This window comes from Tupaia chinensis, unplaced genomic scaffold, assembly GCF_000334495.1.
Source record: "Tupaia chinensis unplaced genomic scaffold, TupChi_1.0 Scaffold000644_1, whole genome shotgun sequence".
Classification (NCBI taxonomy): Eukaryota; Metazoa; Chordata; class Mammalia; order Scandentia; family Tupaiidae; genus Tupaia; species Tupaia belangeri.
The window spans coordinates 1198880-1217970 of record NW_006160165.1 but is presented as its reverse complement, the minus strand read 5'-3'; positions in this window follow the sequence as shown (position 1 = coordinate 1217970).

The window sequence follows — 19091 nt, the reverse complement described above, 5'->3', positions numbered from 1 at the left end:
CATGAAACCGTTGAACGCACAGTTCACAGACAGCATTCTGCGGTAGAGCGGTTATGAAGCCGTCCTTGTCCCGAGCAGAGCGTGTCTCTAGCTGCACCTGAACTGCAGTTGCAGTAGTCACCTGCAAAGCTCGCCATGAGAGGGAAGGGGCACGAGTTCCCGTGGCTTACACTTAATTCCAGATTGATCTAGTTTCCACTTAAGTAGAGCAGTTTGCTATCGACAGCTTCATTTTTCTTCACAGAATAATCTCATAGGGAGGAATACAGCCAACTGTTCTCTGTGAAAGTGTACGAGTGGTGGAAGCAAGTCTGTGATACTGGGTGAAGGCACAACCGAGGCCAGCAATGAGTTCGGCCCCCCTTCCCGGGGGGCGACCGTGTGACCTGAGGGATGAGTCTTTTCCCCAGCCTCTCCTGGTCTTGGGGTCGTAAACCACCCTGCTTCTCTGGGAGGTGGGGAAGCAGGGAGCATTCCCCCATCAGGGCAGAGCCGCACCTTCCTGGGGTCAGCGCTGAGCTCTCCGCATCATTTCGGGTTAGTCCTTACCTGAGGAGGATTAACTCGAGGTGTTTTAGGTGGGGAGGATGAGGAGGCCCCTCGAGTCAGGAGGCAAACCAGGAGGTTGTCCAGACCCAAGGACTTGGCAGGGGTCACTCCCGTAGCAGGTGCAAGCAGCCCTGCGTTTCTAAGGTTCCCAGGAGACTGCCATGAAAGGCCATGGTTTTGCTTTAGCTCGGTATTAAGATGGTTGTGGAAGAAATGTTCTTCATTGAAAGAAAAACAAAAAATTCCCTGGAGGCCTCGGTTGCAGTCGAGCTATGAGCTACAATAGTAGTTCTGTCTGCTCTCGTACCCTACTCCCCCGCCAGCTGCCCTTGCAGGCCTGAGCTTAGGGGCACAGCTTACGGCCAAGTAACAGCTGAACACGACCCTCCCATTTCTTGCAGATGACCAAAGCCAGTGTTACCGTTTCTGCTTTGTCTTTGAGACCACGTTTTCCACCTCGAGTAAGCCAAGCTTGGCCTAAAGATAAGGTGTGTCCAGCCCTTTCCAGCTGGGAGAAGGACTCACGCAGGGGCCTCTGGCCGAGGCCATCTGAGCAGAGCTCTTCATTCCACCCGCGCAGTGAGTGGCGGCTGCCCGTCATGCTGGCCACTGGGCCTTCGGGACACCCCACCATCGCCAGTCTCCTTTATGGCAACGTCGTTCATTCAAACCCTGCGGTAGAAGTTCACAGTGGAAATGAGGGGAAAGAAATCAATGGGATAGGCCTCCAGCTTGCTGTCAGTCTCCAGACCCAACCCAGAGAAAACTGCAAAAGAAGGCAAAAACCACAAAAGCCTAGAACGGGAAGAGTCACTTCTTGCCATGTGTCATAAAGGACTGTCACCTCAGTTCGTGGTTCTGGTAGCAAAAAGGTCTTCACGTGGCTCCAAGGAGGACGAACTTGCTGCTGAAGTGTCCAACACTGAGCTCAGCCTTGCACTGCTTCTGTTCGCTTTTGTTTTCAAGGACTTTGGGGTTCTGTTTGTGATATGTACACCATAACCTGCCTCGAAGGCAAACTTTCGGCGTTATAATGGAAATCAGTATTTCCTATCCCCACCTGTTATTCTAGGTAAAGAATCATTTGTTGGAGATTTGGGAGTGGGGTTATTAAAAAGCTTTATTTATCTGTAATAAAATATAGCAAGCCAGGTAAGACGTATCAGTTTTTTATTTTTATTTATTTATTTTTTTTAGTAAGTGTGTCCCAAAAGCTACAAATATATTCAGCTCAAGACTTTCATACTTTGGTAAACCAAGTAATGAAATCTCTTAAAAAAAAAAAGAGCATTCATATGACATTAACCACAGCTTTAAAATGACCATTCCCCTCCCGTAAAGAATCTGCAGGTACAGAAATACGTGGCGTAAGGGGACTCACACTACCGTCGCCAGCAGCGTTTACTGCCATTGGTAGCTCGTTAATAACTGCGTTCAATGAACGAAAGGGAGGCCTGGCTTCTAGCTCTGTTCTCGGGTCTGCCCCCACTGAGGCCTTCCAGCAAATCCTTTTATGTCCTGGCCTCAGCAACTTCCTCTGTAAAGTAAGAGGGATGGACTCTAAGATAGTGAAGGTCACCTTTGGCTTTTTACAGGATTTGGAACAAAGCCACCAGCATTTTCAGCTGTACAGACGTTCCCGATGCAAGCTGCCATGTGTTCTCACGTCCTGCAGACAACACTCTGAAGGTCGTGTGGCGGTCCCCGACAGATCCAGCCTGCTTTGCTGGCCTCACCATCACCTACCAGCTCCATTGAGAACCCACTTCCAGAAACCAAAATGCAGCCACTCCTCACCATTGAGAACTGGCTTCCGGGGATCTGAAGTCGACTACACCCTATCTCTGCACAGAATCAAAATCCAGAAACTCTATATAACAGTTTATACATTCATACTGATTGAACTGAGACTAGTACAATGTATTTTCAGCCCTTTCCCCCCATTGTTAAGTAGAAATTTTCATGTTTATTTAAAAACAGGTTAGGAAAAGAAAAAAATTGTTTAAAAATAAAAAGGGACCAGCAGATGGCGTAATGGTTATGTTGCTGGACTCCCATGTAGTCAACCGTGGTTCGAGTCCCAGACTCAGTGGCTTAAACTCATGCCAGGCGTGTGTGCGTGTGTGCCCAAGATCCCGAGAGGAGAATGGAGGAGAAGAAGAATGCAATGTGGACATCCCCCCGGGGCAGTGATTTCTCACTTCTGTCTCTCTGTCTCTCTCTGTCTTTCTGGCGAGCGCATGTGCCCTATAGCAAAAATGTCTCCAAAAATAAAAATAAATAAATAAAATAAAATAAAATAAATAAAAACAGTTTAGGTTAGTGCGGAAGGGCTCCAGCACATCTGCCAGTCTCCTCTGTCGACGCCTCCCCCCAGGGCCCGCCGTGAGTTGGGCAGCGTGTCCGGCAGTGGTGGTATTCTCTCGGGCATTAGCTTGGCCTAACTTCTGGGTCTTCCATGCACACTTGCTTGTTTTCTTGCTGTGTGATTCAGTGTCAGGCACCACTCTTAGCCCTCCGTTAGTACTGGTGTCTCTAACTTTGTAGTCTGTGACAGAATGTTATCATTGCAAAACATCTCTTAGCTGATAGTAGAGCTTGTATTTCTTAGCCAGGTGCCAGCCATGCTTAATACAGAGACCTGAGGGAGGATTTGTGCATTTTGCTTTTAAAGGCATGATGACTCTACCTCAACAAGTCCAAGAATAGTAGGGAGATAAATGTCACCAAAGGAAACCAGTTATCAGCTGGAACTTTAACCAAACAACACCGTCCTCTTCAGGTGTATCATGTATTTGCACTGTGTGTTTGCACAGTGGCTTCGTTAGGGCCACATGAAGGGGAGATAAATGCAGGAGTAGACACGAAGGTCTAACTGCAGGACCCACCCAGTGGGGAAGAGAGCACAGCTCCAGGAAGGGACCCAGCATGGCGGGTCATTCAGGTCTCTCAGGTCTTGCTCAGTGCGGTAGTCTGCAGATGACTCGAGATGTAGAGGGAGAAGGGAGAGTTCTCTTTGTTTTACCTATGTAATTTGCTGTAGCTTGGCTCCCCTACCCACTTTCGATGAATAGAATTTGATGGAGAGAAGGTAGGCTGTTTATGGAATCTAGGCCACTTCTGTCTGAAACCATGACTATGTGTGACTCGAGGCCACCAGCTGTGGCTGTGCCCTGACTCAGGCCGACAGTCTGTAATGTGAGTTCCTCTGGATACTCACCGAGACTTCCTGACATTGAACTTGGCTACATTCACCTAATTTTGAAGTAAGGATTATAAAGCACAGCAAGTCCAAATATGCCATCTTTAGTTTAACAGCAGAGAATACTCACAGGTCAGCACAGATCAATACGTGGAGGCAGAAATGGCACTGGGTGTAGCCATCCTCAGGTACAGTCTTTTTATTAGACAGGTCCAAACCCACACAGGCAGACCCTTCTTATCTACAAGTCTAGAAGCTTCTGCGTATGAGTACACATACACACACGCTCACTTACTCAACATGCACCTACTTAGCACATATTATATACCGGGCAGTGTGCTAAGTGTTGGCAATTATGACACAGAAGACAGGATTCTTCCTATTAGGGGATGCACAGACCAGTCAGCAATTCAGGAGCGTTCATGAATAACAACCAGGCGTTGCAAATGCGTGCGTGAAAGGAATAAAGCTTACGACCACTCTGTTTGTGTTCCCTGAGCGTCTTCACAAAGAGCTATTTGTCTGTTCATCTACCTATGTCTTCTGCTACTGCGGGTTGACTTTCTTTCCTTTTAAATCTTGCATTACACATATGCCTACTGGCTGGTTAGGATGCTAAATTTAGTACAACCGTTCTGTTCTTCAAAACGACTTAGGAGTTTGCCTTAAGTGCCTGCCTCTGGCCTTAAAGGGCAAATCACAAAGTTTCCAAATGGTTTCCAGCCCACATGATGGTGTGTGTATTTGAAAGATGTTTCTTGGCTATAATTGGTAGTTTTCTTGTAGCTCGTTCTGAGGAAAGAATTGCAGCGAGCTTTGTGTCTGCTAACAGTAGTTAGTACAGCTCAAAAACAGAAGGGAAGAAAAGGATGTTGAGCATCTGGGACGTTTGCCAAAGTGACCTCCGAGCTCCGTGCAGCATGGGCCCTTCAGAGCCGCGGACGCAGGGCTCCTCTTGCAGAAGCCCAGGGCCTGCCTTTCGACTCGCCTCCTTGAAGCAGGGTAGGGGAAAGATAAGGCTGTCCTGTAGATTCCCTTCCTTATCCCAGATAAAGTAATGACGGTGCCAATCGCACTGTAGCTCACACGAGCTTGGTCGGCCAGACCTCTGGCTGAGGGTCAGGAATGGATGAGGACACACCTTCTCTAGGACTGTGTGTGTCCGAAGTCCTACTGTGTGTGGCGGTCTCACATGGGTCTGTAACAAATGACTCTGGGAAATGCTGGAAACCCTGGTCGCCATTTCCAAAGAGGAGGCCCTGGGGATTTGGGGAAACATGGCAAACACAGCTTTTACTGGTTCCCTCCAGCCCCTGCACCACACTGCAGGGTTTTTTGTTGTTGTTGTTTGTTTTTTTTTTCCTGCTAAGACTTGCTGAAAAAATTGGGAGACATTAGAGTTTGGGTCCAACGTGACGGGCAGGCCTCATAACCTGTGTGCTGCGATCAGAGCTGCGCAGGGGGAGGCCAGGACGGCTGGCAGGCCAGCAACCTACCTGCCTCCTCCTCAGGGACCCAGGGGCATGCCTTCTTGAGTCACCACACCTCAAAGACCACGAGGGAGGGAATTAGAGTCACATGGCTTTTCATCCCCCGTGCGTGGTTTTTAAGAGTCTCATTTATGCTAAGTTTAAGAACAGACCCCAGAGAAGTGTTTGAAATATGGCAATAGAATCTCTTAACCAGCAAAGCCAGCCAAGCAGGTACCGTGACTACGACCGTGATTAAGCAGCTTAAAGAGTCTGGCGATGCTTTATAAGGTCGCCCCAGCTTTTTATAGCACTGAACAGAAGGCCTTCTAGAGCATTCTTTCCACTGCAGATGGTCACCGCCAGAGCGTTCCGGGTGTTTCTGGATTTCAGACCTCAATGCTTGACTTCTGATGTTTGAGGAGGGCTAACTCTGAGCTCCACATCAACCGCAAGGTCGACTGGGTCTATGAAACTCTGTCCTAGGGTTGTGTGGTTTAGCCTTTTATTTTGGCTTTGTTTCTCCTACTGTTTTACTTTGAAAATATTCCTATATACAGAGGAGTTGGAAGGCGGCAAAATGAACACCCAAAGTATCTTCCATGTAGACTCGACAAACCTTGCTTTGCATATATATGTGTGTGTGCGTGTGTGTGTGTGTGTGTGTGTGTGTGAGATGCCTGTGTGTGTTTCTATGTATGTAGAAAGGTATGTATGTACACATATATACACATTACACATGCACATGTATGTTTACATGTGTTTTACACAGACCTCACCCTTCATTCCTCTCAGCATCTCACAATGCCATCCTCCATCTAGTGAAGATTAACGAGCATGTCATACGATAATCGACTATGTCCTCTATATGTCCTCTATGGACTTCATTTTTTTTTTTTTTGAGAGCTTTTTTTTTTTTTTTCGCTATAGGGCGCGTGCGCTCGCCAGACAGACAGAGACATAGAGACAGAAAGCGAGAAATCACCCCCCAGGGGGGATGGTCATGCTGCAATCCCTTCTCCTCCATTCTCCTCTTGGGATCTTGGGCACGCACGCACACGCGCCCAGCGTGAGATTTAAACCACCGGGTCCGAGACGCGAACCGCAGTCGACTACGTGGGAGTCCAGCGACATAGCCATTACGCTAACTGCTGGTTCCCAATTTTTCAAGTTTTTAAAAATATTGTATAAAAATAGCACTGTACTTGTATCTAATAAAAATATTTTGAGTCCTCCTTCATCACCCAAAGTAGCCATCACAGACAGATTTGCCTTATCTGTTCAGAAAAACATTGTATGCACACACTTACGTATAAATGTATTTAAAAAGAAAATGACCACTCCTGAGGTCACATTGGACACATCATTTCACGCCGTGTGTTTTTGGCAATATATCCTCATTGCTGCATTCAGACTGTCGTTGTTGTCTTCTTCTTCCTCTGCTTTTTATTTTATTTTTAATTTTTTTTATTTTTCTCTTTTGGCCAGGCAAGAGGGCAGGGGCCAGGGAGGGCAGTAATGTGAGGATTGGGCTCTGCTGCTGGAAAGTAGATGCTCAGCAGCATCAGAAACCTACAGCTTTTATGCAGGAGCGTCTGTACTGAGCTACAAAATTTCTGTATTAGCAAATATTGATAGTTGTTTCAGGCTGATGATGAAAGCAGACACCAACAGGACACAGCTTAGCAAAACAAGTTTACTTATTCAAGTAAAGTTTTATTTTTCTTTCCAACAAACACTTTATTTGTTTCATTCAGAAAACATTGGCAAAATAAATTTGATACAATTTCCCTTGTATCAAAAATGCAGGCAATATTTGTAACAATAATTTATGGATACGAATTAGTGATAAATTACAGTTTCACAAAAGATTAGAAAAAATCTACTTCTTTAATTTTTTTTTAGAGTTTTTTTCTATAGGGTGTATGTGCTCACTAGAAAGACAGAGAGAGAGATATAGAGATAGAAATCACCCCCCAGGGGGGAATGGCCACACCACAATCCCTTCTCCTCCATTCTCCTCTTGGGATCTTGGGCACGCACGCACACGCGCCCAGTGTGAGTTTAAGCCACCGAATCCAGGACTCGAACCATGGTCGACTACATGCGAGTTCAGCAACATAGCCATTACGCTAACTGCTGGTCCCGGACAATCTACTTTTTTAAAACAACCATGTAATATGCCGCAGTTTATTTAAATCATCACATAGCAGCAGAATTTGGGTTTAAGTTCCCACACACAATACCTCAAGAATGTCTTTTGGATGGTAGAGAGACAGTGGGGCTTACTCTGTAATCAAGGTATCCCGCTATTTTCCCAGCCTTGCTCGCAGTTCTGTGGTAGGCAATGGGCCAGTGAGAGAAAGGATTAAAGAGTGGCGTGAGTTCTTCATGCACTCCCCCTCTCCAGCAGTCAGTGGCAGGTTGTCAAGTTCCAGACAGCACAGCTCAGAGAGCAGTCTGCTCAGCCCTGGTCCCTGAGTGACCGGGGAGCTTTGCTCACTGAATGAGAAATAAAATGCACATGCTAAGCTAGATGTGGGGCTTGTTTGTTAGCATCAGCCTACGTATCCTCGCACATACTTAATATCTCAAGGTACTTTCCAAGTACATCCTTCATGTGAATTCCTAGTTCTGGGATTGCTGCATGAAGGGAAATACCCTTTTGAAATGTGGGTAAGCATTGCCAGATTGCCTTCTGATTTCTTTCTTTTTTCTTTTCTGGTTTAAATACATACAAAAACTTTCTCTCCACTTCATTGCTTCCTTTCTCCCGTTTATTTACACTGTTTATTCTGTGATGTGCTTTAAAACCTACATGAGGCAAATGTAATGGCAGAGAGGGGAGAAAAGTTTTTTTTTTTTTTTTTTTTTTAGAGAGGTTTTTGCTATAGGGCGCGTGCGCTCACCAGACAGACAGAGAGAGACAGAGAGACAGAAAGCGAGAAATCACCCCCCAGGGGGATGGTCACGCCGCAATCCCTTCTCCTCCATTCTCCTCTCGGGATCTTGGGCACGTACTCACAGGCGCCCGGAGTGAGTTTTAAGCCACCGGGTCCAGGACGCGAACCGCGGTCGACTATGTGGGAGTCCAGCGACATAGCCATTACGCTAACTGCTGGTTCAAGAGTTTTGTTTTTGAGATACTGTATTTAAAATACTGTTTCTTTTTAAGTAACAAGCGTTGAGACACTATATATTGCTTTGGTGCCAGCTCTGGGAATTAGAAATCATATTAGAAATCATATATATAAAATTCCCTGAAAACTCTACTTGTTATAGTTTTGTTCTTTTTGCTTCATACCTCTGGCTACGTAAAAGCTACTTTAGGGCTAGCCCCTTAGCACAGCAGTTATGTGCTATGTTGGCAGCTAGATCTCACATAACCAACCAACTGGGGTTCAAATCCTGGCCCCGGCAGTTTGAAGAAACTTTCTGGGCACATGTGTGTGCATGCCCCAAACCCTGACAGGGTGAAGGAATGGAAGAAAAAATATTGTGACATGCCCATGTCCCTAAGAGGGTGATCTCTCCTCCCCTCTCTGGTGAGCACAGATGTCTCTGGTGAAAACAAAACAAAACACTAGTTATTTGTGCATTTGCTTCTAATACAGGACCTAATATTTGCTGGTGTGTCCAAAGTGATTTTGAGAAGCGGACTGAGAGTACGCTGTGGAGAGGTTTGTATTCTTGCTGTTAGCAGAGATGATGCCTAAGTATAAGCCACTTAATCACAGTCCGTAATCGTGCCAGTGCAAACAAAAGTGAGTGCGCAGAGCTCACAGAAATCCCGTCTAATGAGATTTAGGCAGCAATTCTCCTACACATTTGATAGGCTTTGTGACTTCTTTCTGGGTTTCAATTATGCAGCACACACATGCGCTGGGATCCCAAAGCGAGAAGAGGGTGCGGCGATAGCTCTGCACTGAAGTCCAGGGACATGCACTTCACTTACTTCTCTGTAGTCACTGTGTCTCTCTATTTGCCTACAATTGTGCTGGAAGTTTTGAAGGTGATGTAGAAATCACATGAGCTTAAGCTGCTGTTAAAGTGGGAGTCACACCCACACCTTAGCCTTCTAAGAGAAATATAATTAAAAAAAAAAAAGAAAGAAATTCCTATAGGGCACATACACTTACCAGAGAAAGACAGAAAGAGAGAGAAAGAAAGGCAAAGTGAGAAAGCATCCCCAGGGAGACAGCCATATCGCAATCCCCTCTCCTGTCCAGATTTTGAGCAGGCACACACATATACCAGTCTGGTTTTCAAACTGCTGTGTCCGTGATTCGAACCACACAGTCATGTGGGATCCAGTTGCCTTAATCACAAGTCACTGGCTGGCCAGAGAAATATAATCTTTTTAGGAAAGTAAATGTTGTTTATTAAGACAAATAAAAATTGGGAACCAGCAGTTAGCATAATGGCTATGTCACTGGACTCCCACGTAGTCGACCGTGGTTCACATCCTGGACCCAAGCGTGCGTGCCCAAGATCCCAGGGGAGAATGGAGGAGAAGGGATTGCGGAGTGACCATCCCCCCTGGGGGGTGATTTCTCGCTTTCTGTCTCTATGTCTCTCTGTCTGTCTGGTGAGTGCACGTACCCTATAGTGAAAACCTCTACACACACACACACACACACACACACACACAAAGACAAATAAAAATTTTAGAAAATAAATCATTACTTTAAAAATGATGACTGTCTACTAACTGTCTACTAACAGAGCTTTGATGCCTTATTTTAAAATAAGGCTTCTAATACTCAAAGTCAAAAGTTATGATTCCATAGGACTGGATGTGATCCAAGAATTTTTTTTCTTTAACAAGCATGGAAGCAACCATATCAATGACCTGTTGTAGCTTGAAGCTTGCCCTCTCATGGTGATATTTTCTTTTTTTAACAGAACTCAATCTCTTTAATTAAAGGACTTCAACTCACTAACATAATTCCAGTGATCAGATGTGATGGACAGAACACAGTAAGGAGACGTGTGTGTGTGTGTGTGTGTGTGGATATGCACACGTACTTTCTTTTCTTGGACAGGACTTTAGATCTCTCGTTGTAGCACCAATCTCAGAGTCCTGGGATCAGCGGTGGTGTGGTTGTCCTGTGTCTAGGGTGAGAACAGGCCGACTGCCCCTCAGACAAGTCCATTTATGGACCAACACCAGCTCGCTATGTCCGTCTGGGCCTTGCTGCTCTACACGTAACACAGCCGGCTCAAAGGAGGTCAAGCCCGACCAGCAGGTGGCGCGGAGGCTAAGAGAGGCTGGCTGCCATGTGGCTGCCTTCGTGGTTCACCCTGGACCCAGTGGTTTGAAAATCATGCTGGGCACATGGGTGTGGCCAAAAATCCCAAGTAGAGAGTGGAGGATAAAGGACCTTGGCACGGCCATCCTTCAGGGGGTGATTTCTCACTTTCCCAGTTTCCCTCCAGTGAGTACCCACACCTTATAGCAAAAACAAAACAAAAAATAGAAATCACTCTCATGGACCAGAGACTTCATCCAGTCTTTTCCATGGACCGGCCACTGAAAAAATGGTGAGGTTCTTTGGTGAGCTCAGTGCCCTGGGCTTTCGTCCTCGCCCCCAGCTCTGGGCCTCCTAAGGCTCCTGGGTGGGTACTATTCCCAGCTGCCTGCACCCCATCACCTGCCACCGACCACACCCACTGAAGGTGCCCTGCTTAGCATCTCTCTCCTCCACCCAATGTCAGCTGTCTAATCTGATGAGCAGTTTCTAAAGGTTAGAAGGCCTTGCTCAGGAAACACATGGTTTAGCTAACTCGGGCCTTCTGCAGACAATGCCTGTTTTTCTTGTTTTTCCCAATAAAATGTCATCTCACGGCGAGTCAATACAGAAGTATTTTTTGGCAATGAAAGCTTCTCTGTAACATTCAAACTTTGCCTTTGCTGTCCAGATGTAGGCCTGGCGTTGGCTGGTGTTCCCGAGAACAGTAAGGATAAACATAACTTGTTTTTCTTTTTTATTCTTCCTCTTTTTTAACACCATAAACATTCCTGATTTTTTTTTTTTTTAATAGGACTTGAGAAGCTGAGTGGGGCTTTTCATTATTTCGGCAAATACACATAATCAATAGCTAGTAGTGATAACCAAGAAGAGGGGAAATGAAGTTCATTTGTTTTCTTTTAGGCTGTCTCTCTTTCTTTTTGCCAATTTCCACATATGAGGAAATAGCTCATAGTGCTTGCTCTCTGTGGGTCTGAGCTACAGGAGGCTTCCACCGAGCATTACAAAAACACATTAGGAAGAGATTGGATTGCAAGAAAGAGCAGGCCACGGCCCGCCAGCCATGTCCCTGTGTTAGGAATTCACTGGGCGCGCAACTCGCAACTCGGACACTTTGGCTCCTCTCCCCTGGGTTCTGCACTGTGCAAAAGCTGCGAGACAACCTTCCTTTCAACCCAAGGAAAGCAGTCTTTGATATGTAAAGGGCTCTTTCAGAAAGGAACTGTCCTCCTCCTACAGTGCTCAAGAAAAATAGCACAAAGTGCATTTCTATTAGACAAGGACTTGGTGGGAGTCTCTGTCCCATCAATACACATTGGCTTGTTGCTTCTTAGCTACAAGTTCTGGAGTTAGCTACGTAGCTGCCTGGAACCTCAGTTTTCTCGTAATGAGAAGAGCTCCATCACACCTACCTTGAAGAGCTTTCATGAAGATTAGCGGGAATAATGTACATCAACAGGAGTAGACCATGAGAGGTACTTAATAATGATCTTGGAACAGTACTCGGTCTCAGATGGCCGATCGCAAGACTTGATTTTGCAAAGGATTTTACTTGGGGCCACCAATATTCCTGTGTTGCTGATATTCATAAAACTGATACCTCTTTTGAAGGACATGCAAATGGGGCCAGCAGGTAGCGTAGTGGTTATGTCGATTGTACTCCCACATGGTCGACCATGGTTCGAGTCCTGGACCCAGTGGTTTGAAAATCACACCACGTGTGCATGGGTGCCCAAGTTCCCAGAAGGAGAATGGAGAAGGGATTGCAGCATGGCCACCCAGCCAGTGGGTGATTTCTTCCTTTCCCTCTCCTTGTCTCTGTCTCTCTCTCTGGAGCACACACGTGCCCTAAGGCAAAAACCTCTAAAAAAAATGTAAAGTAAAAATAATGTATAAAGGATATGTAAAGGTGATGCCGACACCACACTGTCTACGTGGCATTTTAAATGTCTCTAAGTGAAGGGGAAAACCATTCGCATATTTTTCTAGAGCAAGGAAAGAAAAACATTGTTTTCTTAAGTTAATGCCAGTACATACGTCATAGGAAAGTACTGCTGACCTGACCTGAAGTAGGACCTTGTCTGCCCTGGTTTATACAATGCACCAGAATATATGGGAGCTTTAATATGTAACCGCTGCCGCAGAATGGGGCTGGCAGGTGGCGTGGTGGTGAAGGCACTGAACTCGCACAGGGCTGACCGCAGTTAGAGTACTGGACCTGGGGGCTTGCTTTCTCCGTGTGTGTGTGTCTCTCTGGTCAAAGTGAGGAATAATAAGAAATCAATAAAATTAAAGATTTCTATTAAATTTTTTGTAAATATTAAAAAAAAGCTGCTGCAGGACGAACCACAGTGAGATTCCTGTCCCTATGTTGGCGCTCTCCGTTGGCTAGCTACTGCCAGAGAGGAGGCGTCCAAACGCAGGTGAGGGCAGGTCAAGCGCTCACGAATGGCTGCTGAGTTGAGTCCATGGGATTGTTCTGGGTCTGCTCGTGGGCATGGTCACAGTAGTGTCACTCTCAAAGGAGGGAGAAGAATCTGACCATCTTCACGGGATGTTTAATGAGCCACAAATCCTTCTCTCACCAAATGCTCTGGGCTGAACTGAGTCCTCTTGCTTTCACATGTCGAAGCCTTGCCCTCCGTCCCTCCAAGTGTGGCTCTTTGGAGAAGAGGTCTTTAACAGAGATAATCAAGATAGAATGAAGTCATTAGAGTGGACTGATCCAGGCTGACTGGTGTCTCTGTAGGAAGAGACTGGGATGCAGAGAGAAGGGAGGGGACGCGAGGCTGCAGGGAGAAGGCAGCCACCTAAAGCCAGGGAGAAAGACCTGGCACAGGTCTTCTCTATAATCCCCGAAGGCACAGCCCTCCCGCAACCTCGATCTTGGAGTTCTGGCATCCAGAACCGTGAGGAGATGCCCCTCTGTTGTTTAAGCCACTATTTCTGCTCCGTTTGGTCAGCTCTAGTAGCTGACTACACCAACTACCTCCCTCAGTCAGTTACTGCTCGGAAAGAAATCCATACAGGAACCAGCAGATGGCATAATGGCTATGTCGTTGAACTCCCATGTAGTCAACTGCGGTTCGAGTCCTGGACCTGGTGGCTTAAACTCATGCCGGGCACATGTGTGTGCATGCCCAAGATCCCGGGAGGAGAATGGAGGAGAAGGGATTGTGCTGTCGCCATCCCCCCTAGAGGGATGATTTCTCACTCTCTGTCTCTCTATCTCTGTCTTTCTGGCGAATGTATGCGCTCTATAGCAAAAACCTCTCCAAAAAAAGAAAGAAAGAAAGAAAGAAATCCATATGATCCCTTCACCTGGTTTACATAAATACAAAGTCACGGGTCTATGCCAGAATGAGGAGAAATGTGTGCTTCGGTGAGAAATCAGGCATCATCTGAAGCAGGTCGGCACATTCGCTCTCTGGTCCAGGCTCTGTGGGCCACAATGCCTGTCGTGACCAGTGAGTCCTGCTTGCTGTAGTGAGAATGCAGCCAGCCATGGGCCAGGAGCCATGTAGGGAGGCTGTGGGGCAGGTGGCAGACCCGCGGGTTAGGCGGGTCATGCCCTTCCGTGCGCTGGGACTAGTTGATAACTTTATATACTGATTGCGATGCAAACCCTTGCCCAGCACATGAAAGGTAACCCTGTCTGGTGGAGGGGGGCATTCAGCTGACTTCTTTCTCCGACTGTGGAGGAAGCTGGGTTTCCTTCATTTGCACATTCATTTTCATGTTCCTGATCTGGAATTGTGGCTGTCCTTTGTATTCTCCTTTAAACGGAGTATCACAGTCTCTGGTTCCCTCGATAATAAGTAAGGCCTTTGGGTCAGCTCTGTGGCCTAGTAGTGAAGTGGCTGGTTCCCACATGTGGTTCAAATCCAGTACTTGGCAGCTCAGTGAAAGACACCAGGGGTGTGTGTGTGTGTGTGTGTGTGTGTGTGTGTGTGTGTGTGCCCAAATCCCAACAGGAGGGAGAGATGGAGGAGAAGGGATTGTGGCGTGACTGTGCCCCGTAGAGGTTGCTTTCTCCTCTCCTCCTCTCTCTGTCTTGGGCAAGGATACATGCCTTCTAAAAGTAATAGTAAGAACTCTTAAACACGTGTACTTTTTCCTGCCACAGTGAGTGATTCTACCTGTGTGGAAAAATTATCTTTGAGTACTGGGAAAAGGGATTATGTCCACTGGGCAGATTAGACTGTGATTATATTGTCATATGGAAGAACTGAGAAGCCCGAGTGTAAGAGGCTGTGAAAAGCAGACCCTGAAGACAGCAGGCAGCTTCTTCATCCTGGGCTAGAAGGGCCTCCCTGGAATGTAGGGGAACCCGGAGGTTAAGAGAAAAGGCCGGAGATTCAGCAGATCAAGATCAACGTAACTCTCGGTGATCCCCAGTGCCTAGCCCTGAAACTCTCAAGTCTCGTTTGTTTCACAAGTGGGAAATGGAAGTGGCCCCTATCTCAGGAGGTTTCCTGGGACCAGGATCACATGTGCAGCCCGCCCCAGGAGCACAGGGGACCACGTGTGGCCCACTCAACCAAACAGTTATTATGAAAGCAACAGGGAAGACGCAGAGGGATCTTGTAGAGGGATTGTGTGATGCTGCAAGGGAAACATTCTGGCCGTCCTTAATTTTGTCTGAGGGGCAGTGTTATCTCTTTAGAGAGATGTGCCACTGGCCAGGGTCCTGGTTCAGGAGAGCAGCTCTGTGCATCACCCAACCTCACAGTGGACTTGAGCTCCTTGGACGTTTGGACCATGATTCATTAGCACTTCCTAATCCTGTGATAAACAGGTAACAGAAACACACAGTCAACACTGCCCCCCCCAGCCACCAGGGTGGGAGAAGGATGTGCCTCTGGTGGGGCCAGCACCATCTGAGAAGCGTCACGGTCCAGAGAAAGTGTGGTGGCCAGACTGTGGTGGCCAGACTGCGGTGGCCAGACTGTGGTGGCCAGACTGTGATGGGCAGACTGCTGAAACAATTCGCCTCCCAGGCCAGGCAAGAGCCCAGTGGCCTGCAGGGCACTGCAGCACAGGCCTGTAAGAGAGGCCCGGGTTAGGGTTCCAGGTGGGCCTACACATGCCAAGGACATGCACGCTGGCTGTGGTCCTGGCTAGCCTGGAAGTTGAGGTAGTGAATCCTGGCTGGCCCCAAATAATTTCCATTTTTTTATAATTATTTTTTTAACCTTATTTATTTTATTTATTTATTTTAATTTGTCCAGAAAAAGAGAGAGAGAGAGAGAGAGAGAGAGAGAGAGCAAGCCTCCAGGTCTGGGACTCGAACCGCGAGAGAGAGAGAGAGAGAGAGAGAGAGAGAAAGCAAGCCTCCAGGTCTGGGACTCGAACCGCGGTCAGCCATGTGGGAGTCCAGCACCCTTAACCCCCACAGCACCTGCTGGGCCCAATCATTTCCATTTTTAACGATTCTGTTCAAATTGTGTTTCAAATGTCTGCACACATCAAAATCAAAGCCCCTCGAATTCAGCCCAAATCTGGCAGATCTGCGACTCTGCCCAGGAGCGAAGAGCGTGAAAAACACGAGGGTGGCCGTGGGTGAGTCAGTTACCAAGAGGACCTCACCTCCGAGGATGCCCCTCGTTAAAACCCAGGGAGGACGAGGTCGGCTGTTAGGGCTGCTGCTCCTGGGCCAGTGTCTGGCAGCCCTTCCTCCCTGGCCTGACTGCAGGCCTCACCAGGCACAGTGCCCTGCAGGGGCAAGGAGGAGCAGGCAGGGCAGATGTGGCTCCTCTGTGATTACCGTCCCAGCGGAACCGTGCTGTGTGTGCAGATCATTTCTCGGGGACTGTGTTTAACTCATGCCATGAAGATAATATGTTTTCTTTGCTCTCACCGTGAAAGGAGGTGACAGATAGCTGTCATTGTGCTCCAGAGACAAAGCTCTGTGACCTCTTAGCTCAGGGGAGGGTAAGGGGCCAGTCAGGCACTCCCAGGCAGGGCCGGTTAACCCTGCGAGCGCTGGAATGCTCACAGCCTTGCCTGACCACGCGCAGGCTGGGCGGTGTTTGCGGAGTTCTTTTGCCTGTGACCCAGTTTTGTGTCACACCACACACACACACACGCTGCGTATCACCCCAAGGCTCCATGGAACATTTATCGTTCCATGTGGTGTAGTTGGATGTTCTATCATGTTTTCTTCTATCCCCGTCTTTAAAGGGACAGTCTGATTTATTACATGTATTTCGCAACTTTCCCCAACATCCTATAGGTCAAATCCCACAGCCTGAAACGCACCGGCAGAGGGGGGTTTTGGTTGTAAAGGAGTGCAGCCTCGGACGGGCCTGGGAAGGCTGCAGAGGCGGGGAGGGCGGAACCTTGCCCATGTTCACCGTCAGCGCTCTGAGTCTGCCTGTGTCCTCATCTGTGCAGTGGGAGAGCAGCCCGAACCAGCTCATGGGGTGCCTGAATGGGAGGCGGGTCAGAGACGATGGAGGGTTGAACCGGGTCTGGGTACTGCTGCTGCTCGTCTTGGTGTTGTCTTCACAGACGGCCGACCCAGGGTGGGGGTGAACGTTTGGCTGTTCAGTGGGGAGGGCTGAAGCTCCCTCTCAGTGCTTAGTTCAGGGCAGCCTTTTAAAAACTGCAATTACAATGTGAAAGAGTCAAGGGGCAGCCCCCAGGGCTTGGAGTAACTTCACTAAGTCTCAGCTGACAGCGGTTCCTAACACCGCCCCAACCCTACAACTGCAGGGGTACCAGCAAGTCTTCCAGATCCCAAGTTCCATCAGGTGGACCTGCCCAAATGCTCCAACCACTTCTCTTGCCTTTTGCAGAGAGCTGAGCTTTTGCGGGGTGGGGGTGGGGGGCAGAGGCCAGGGCCCGCGCTGAGCGTCTCCACTCACCCCAGGCGGGCCTGCACTCCTTCACTGAAGGACTCACCACGGCCAGGGCTGCTGGAGGCCTGCCTGTGAGGGGCTGGGAGTCTCCTGGGAAAGGATCTCTGGGAAGCCAGAAAAGTCAGGGCTCACTGTTTGGTTCACGTCGGCCGGATTCATGACCCAGCTCACCACGTGGCCACTCTGGGGCAGCCTGGCCCACGCGTCCTGGGCAGGGACTGAAGTCAGGCAATGTCCGAACCAGAGGGCCAGCTGCAGGCCCCGGTGATGGTGAGACGCAGCCAGCATCGGAGTGCCTGCACCAGCTGCACCATGGTGGCTGCCCCAAAAGTCAGCTGGCCTTCCTGCTGGGCTGTCCTTGGGTGCAGCTACCACAGCCCCTCCGTGGGGCAGAGTGTCGCAGTCCTGGTGACTGCCTGAGCAGGGAAGTTGTGCACAGGCAGCTGGAGCCGGAGGAGACAGGACCAGCTCCTCTCACCTCCTGGAGGCAGGGAACTTTGGTCCACACAGACCTCACGGAGGAGGTCTGGGAACAGGAAGGGAGCTGAAAGCGCCCGCAGGAAGGTGGGCCTGCTGGAGGAGGCGGCGCTGGAATCAGGTTCCCAGGGGCTTAGGTTAGTACGACCCTGGGGCCTGCGAGGGCTTTGTGATATGACTCAGGGATCTGTGAACCCAGACAGGATAACGAACAGAAAAACCAAGTGAACACTAAACCCAGCGAATTTGTTCCCACCAACATCTTTTAAAGACTGGGTGTTTCTTGCTTCGTGAATGTCCGGAGGCCAGGCCGTGTCTTTCTCCTGTCTCCTCCTCCCCTGCAGGACCGACTGCTTTCTACCGCCCCTCTGTCATATCAGGACACGGGAGGCAGTGGACCAGGCCAACTTGGTCGGCAGGTCATGCCCAAGAGAGTAGCTGAGAAAAGAAGCAGGTAGGACCAGGCCCCCAGGAGTCCCAGGAAGATGAGTCTGGGCAAGAGGGAACCCCTGGGGGAGAGAGTCAGGCAGGCTGGGAGACCAGAAGTCTGGGCCAGACAAGGGGACCTTCGCGTGGAGTCTGGAATTTGGCTCTAGAGGTGGGTGAGGCCGGCCCCGTGGATTCCAACCATCCTGGACACTACTGACTCAGATCTTGGAGCCTGGGCTGCCCGCCCAGGGAAACTGAACTGATCAGAGAGGTGGGGGTCGGTGTGGGGCCATAGGTTTTGCCAGTCTCTCTCCTCAGGCCTGAAGAAATGCCTTATCCAGGTGAGACCGACCCCTCTCAGTGAAGGACAAGGAAGCTGCTCCTTTGTGAAAGAGAAAGACTCTGGTGGCACCGTGCTTGAGGCGCTGGAGTCCCACATGTTCAACCACGGTTTGTGTCCTGCACCTCGTGGCTTGACAATCACCTGTGTGTGTGTGTGTGTGTGTGTGTGTGTGTGCGTGCTCCAAATCTCAAGAGGAGAATGGAGGAGAAGGGGGTGCAGCGGGGCCATCCCCCTAGGGGGTGATTTCTCACTTCCCCTCTCACTGTCTTTCTCCGGTGAGCACATGTGCTCTGTGACAAAAACCTTAAAAAGGGGAATGGCTTGGTGGCTGAGGAGGAGGACTTCTGAGCACGGCAGAGACAGTGAGAGGAGGAAGTTCCCAGGCTTCATGCCAGCGGCCCTGCCAGCAGCTGAAGCCCGTGGGCCCCTTCTAAAAACGAGACTTTAAAATCTAGAACATAGACCACATCGGGCCTCAAGGAAACCAAGTATATGGGAAGAGTTAAC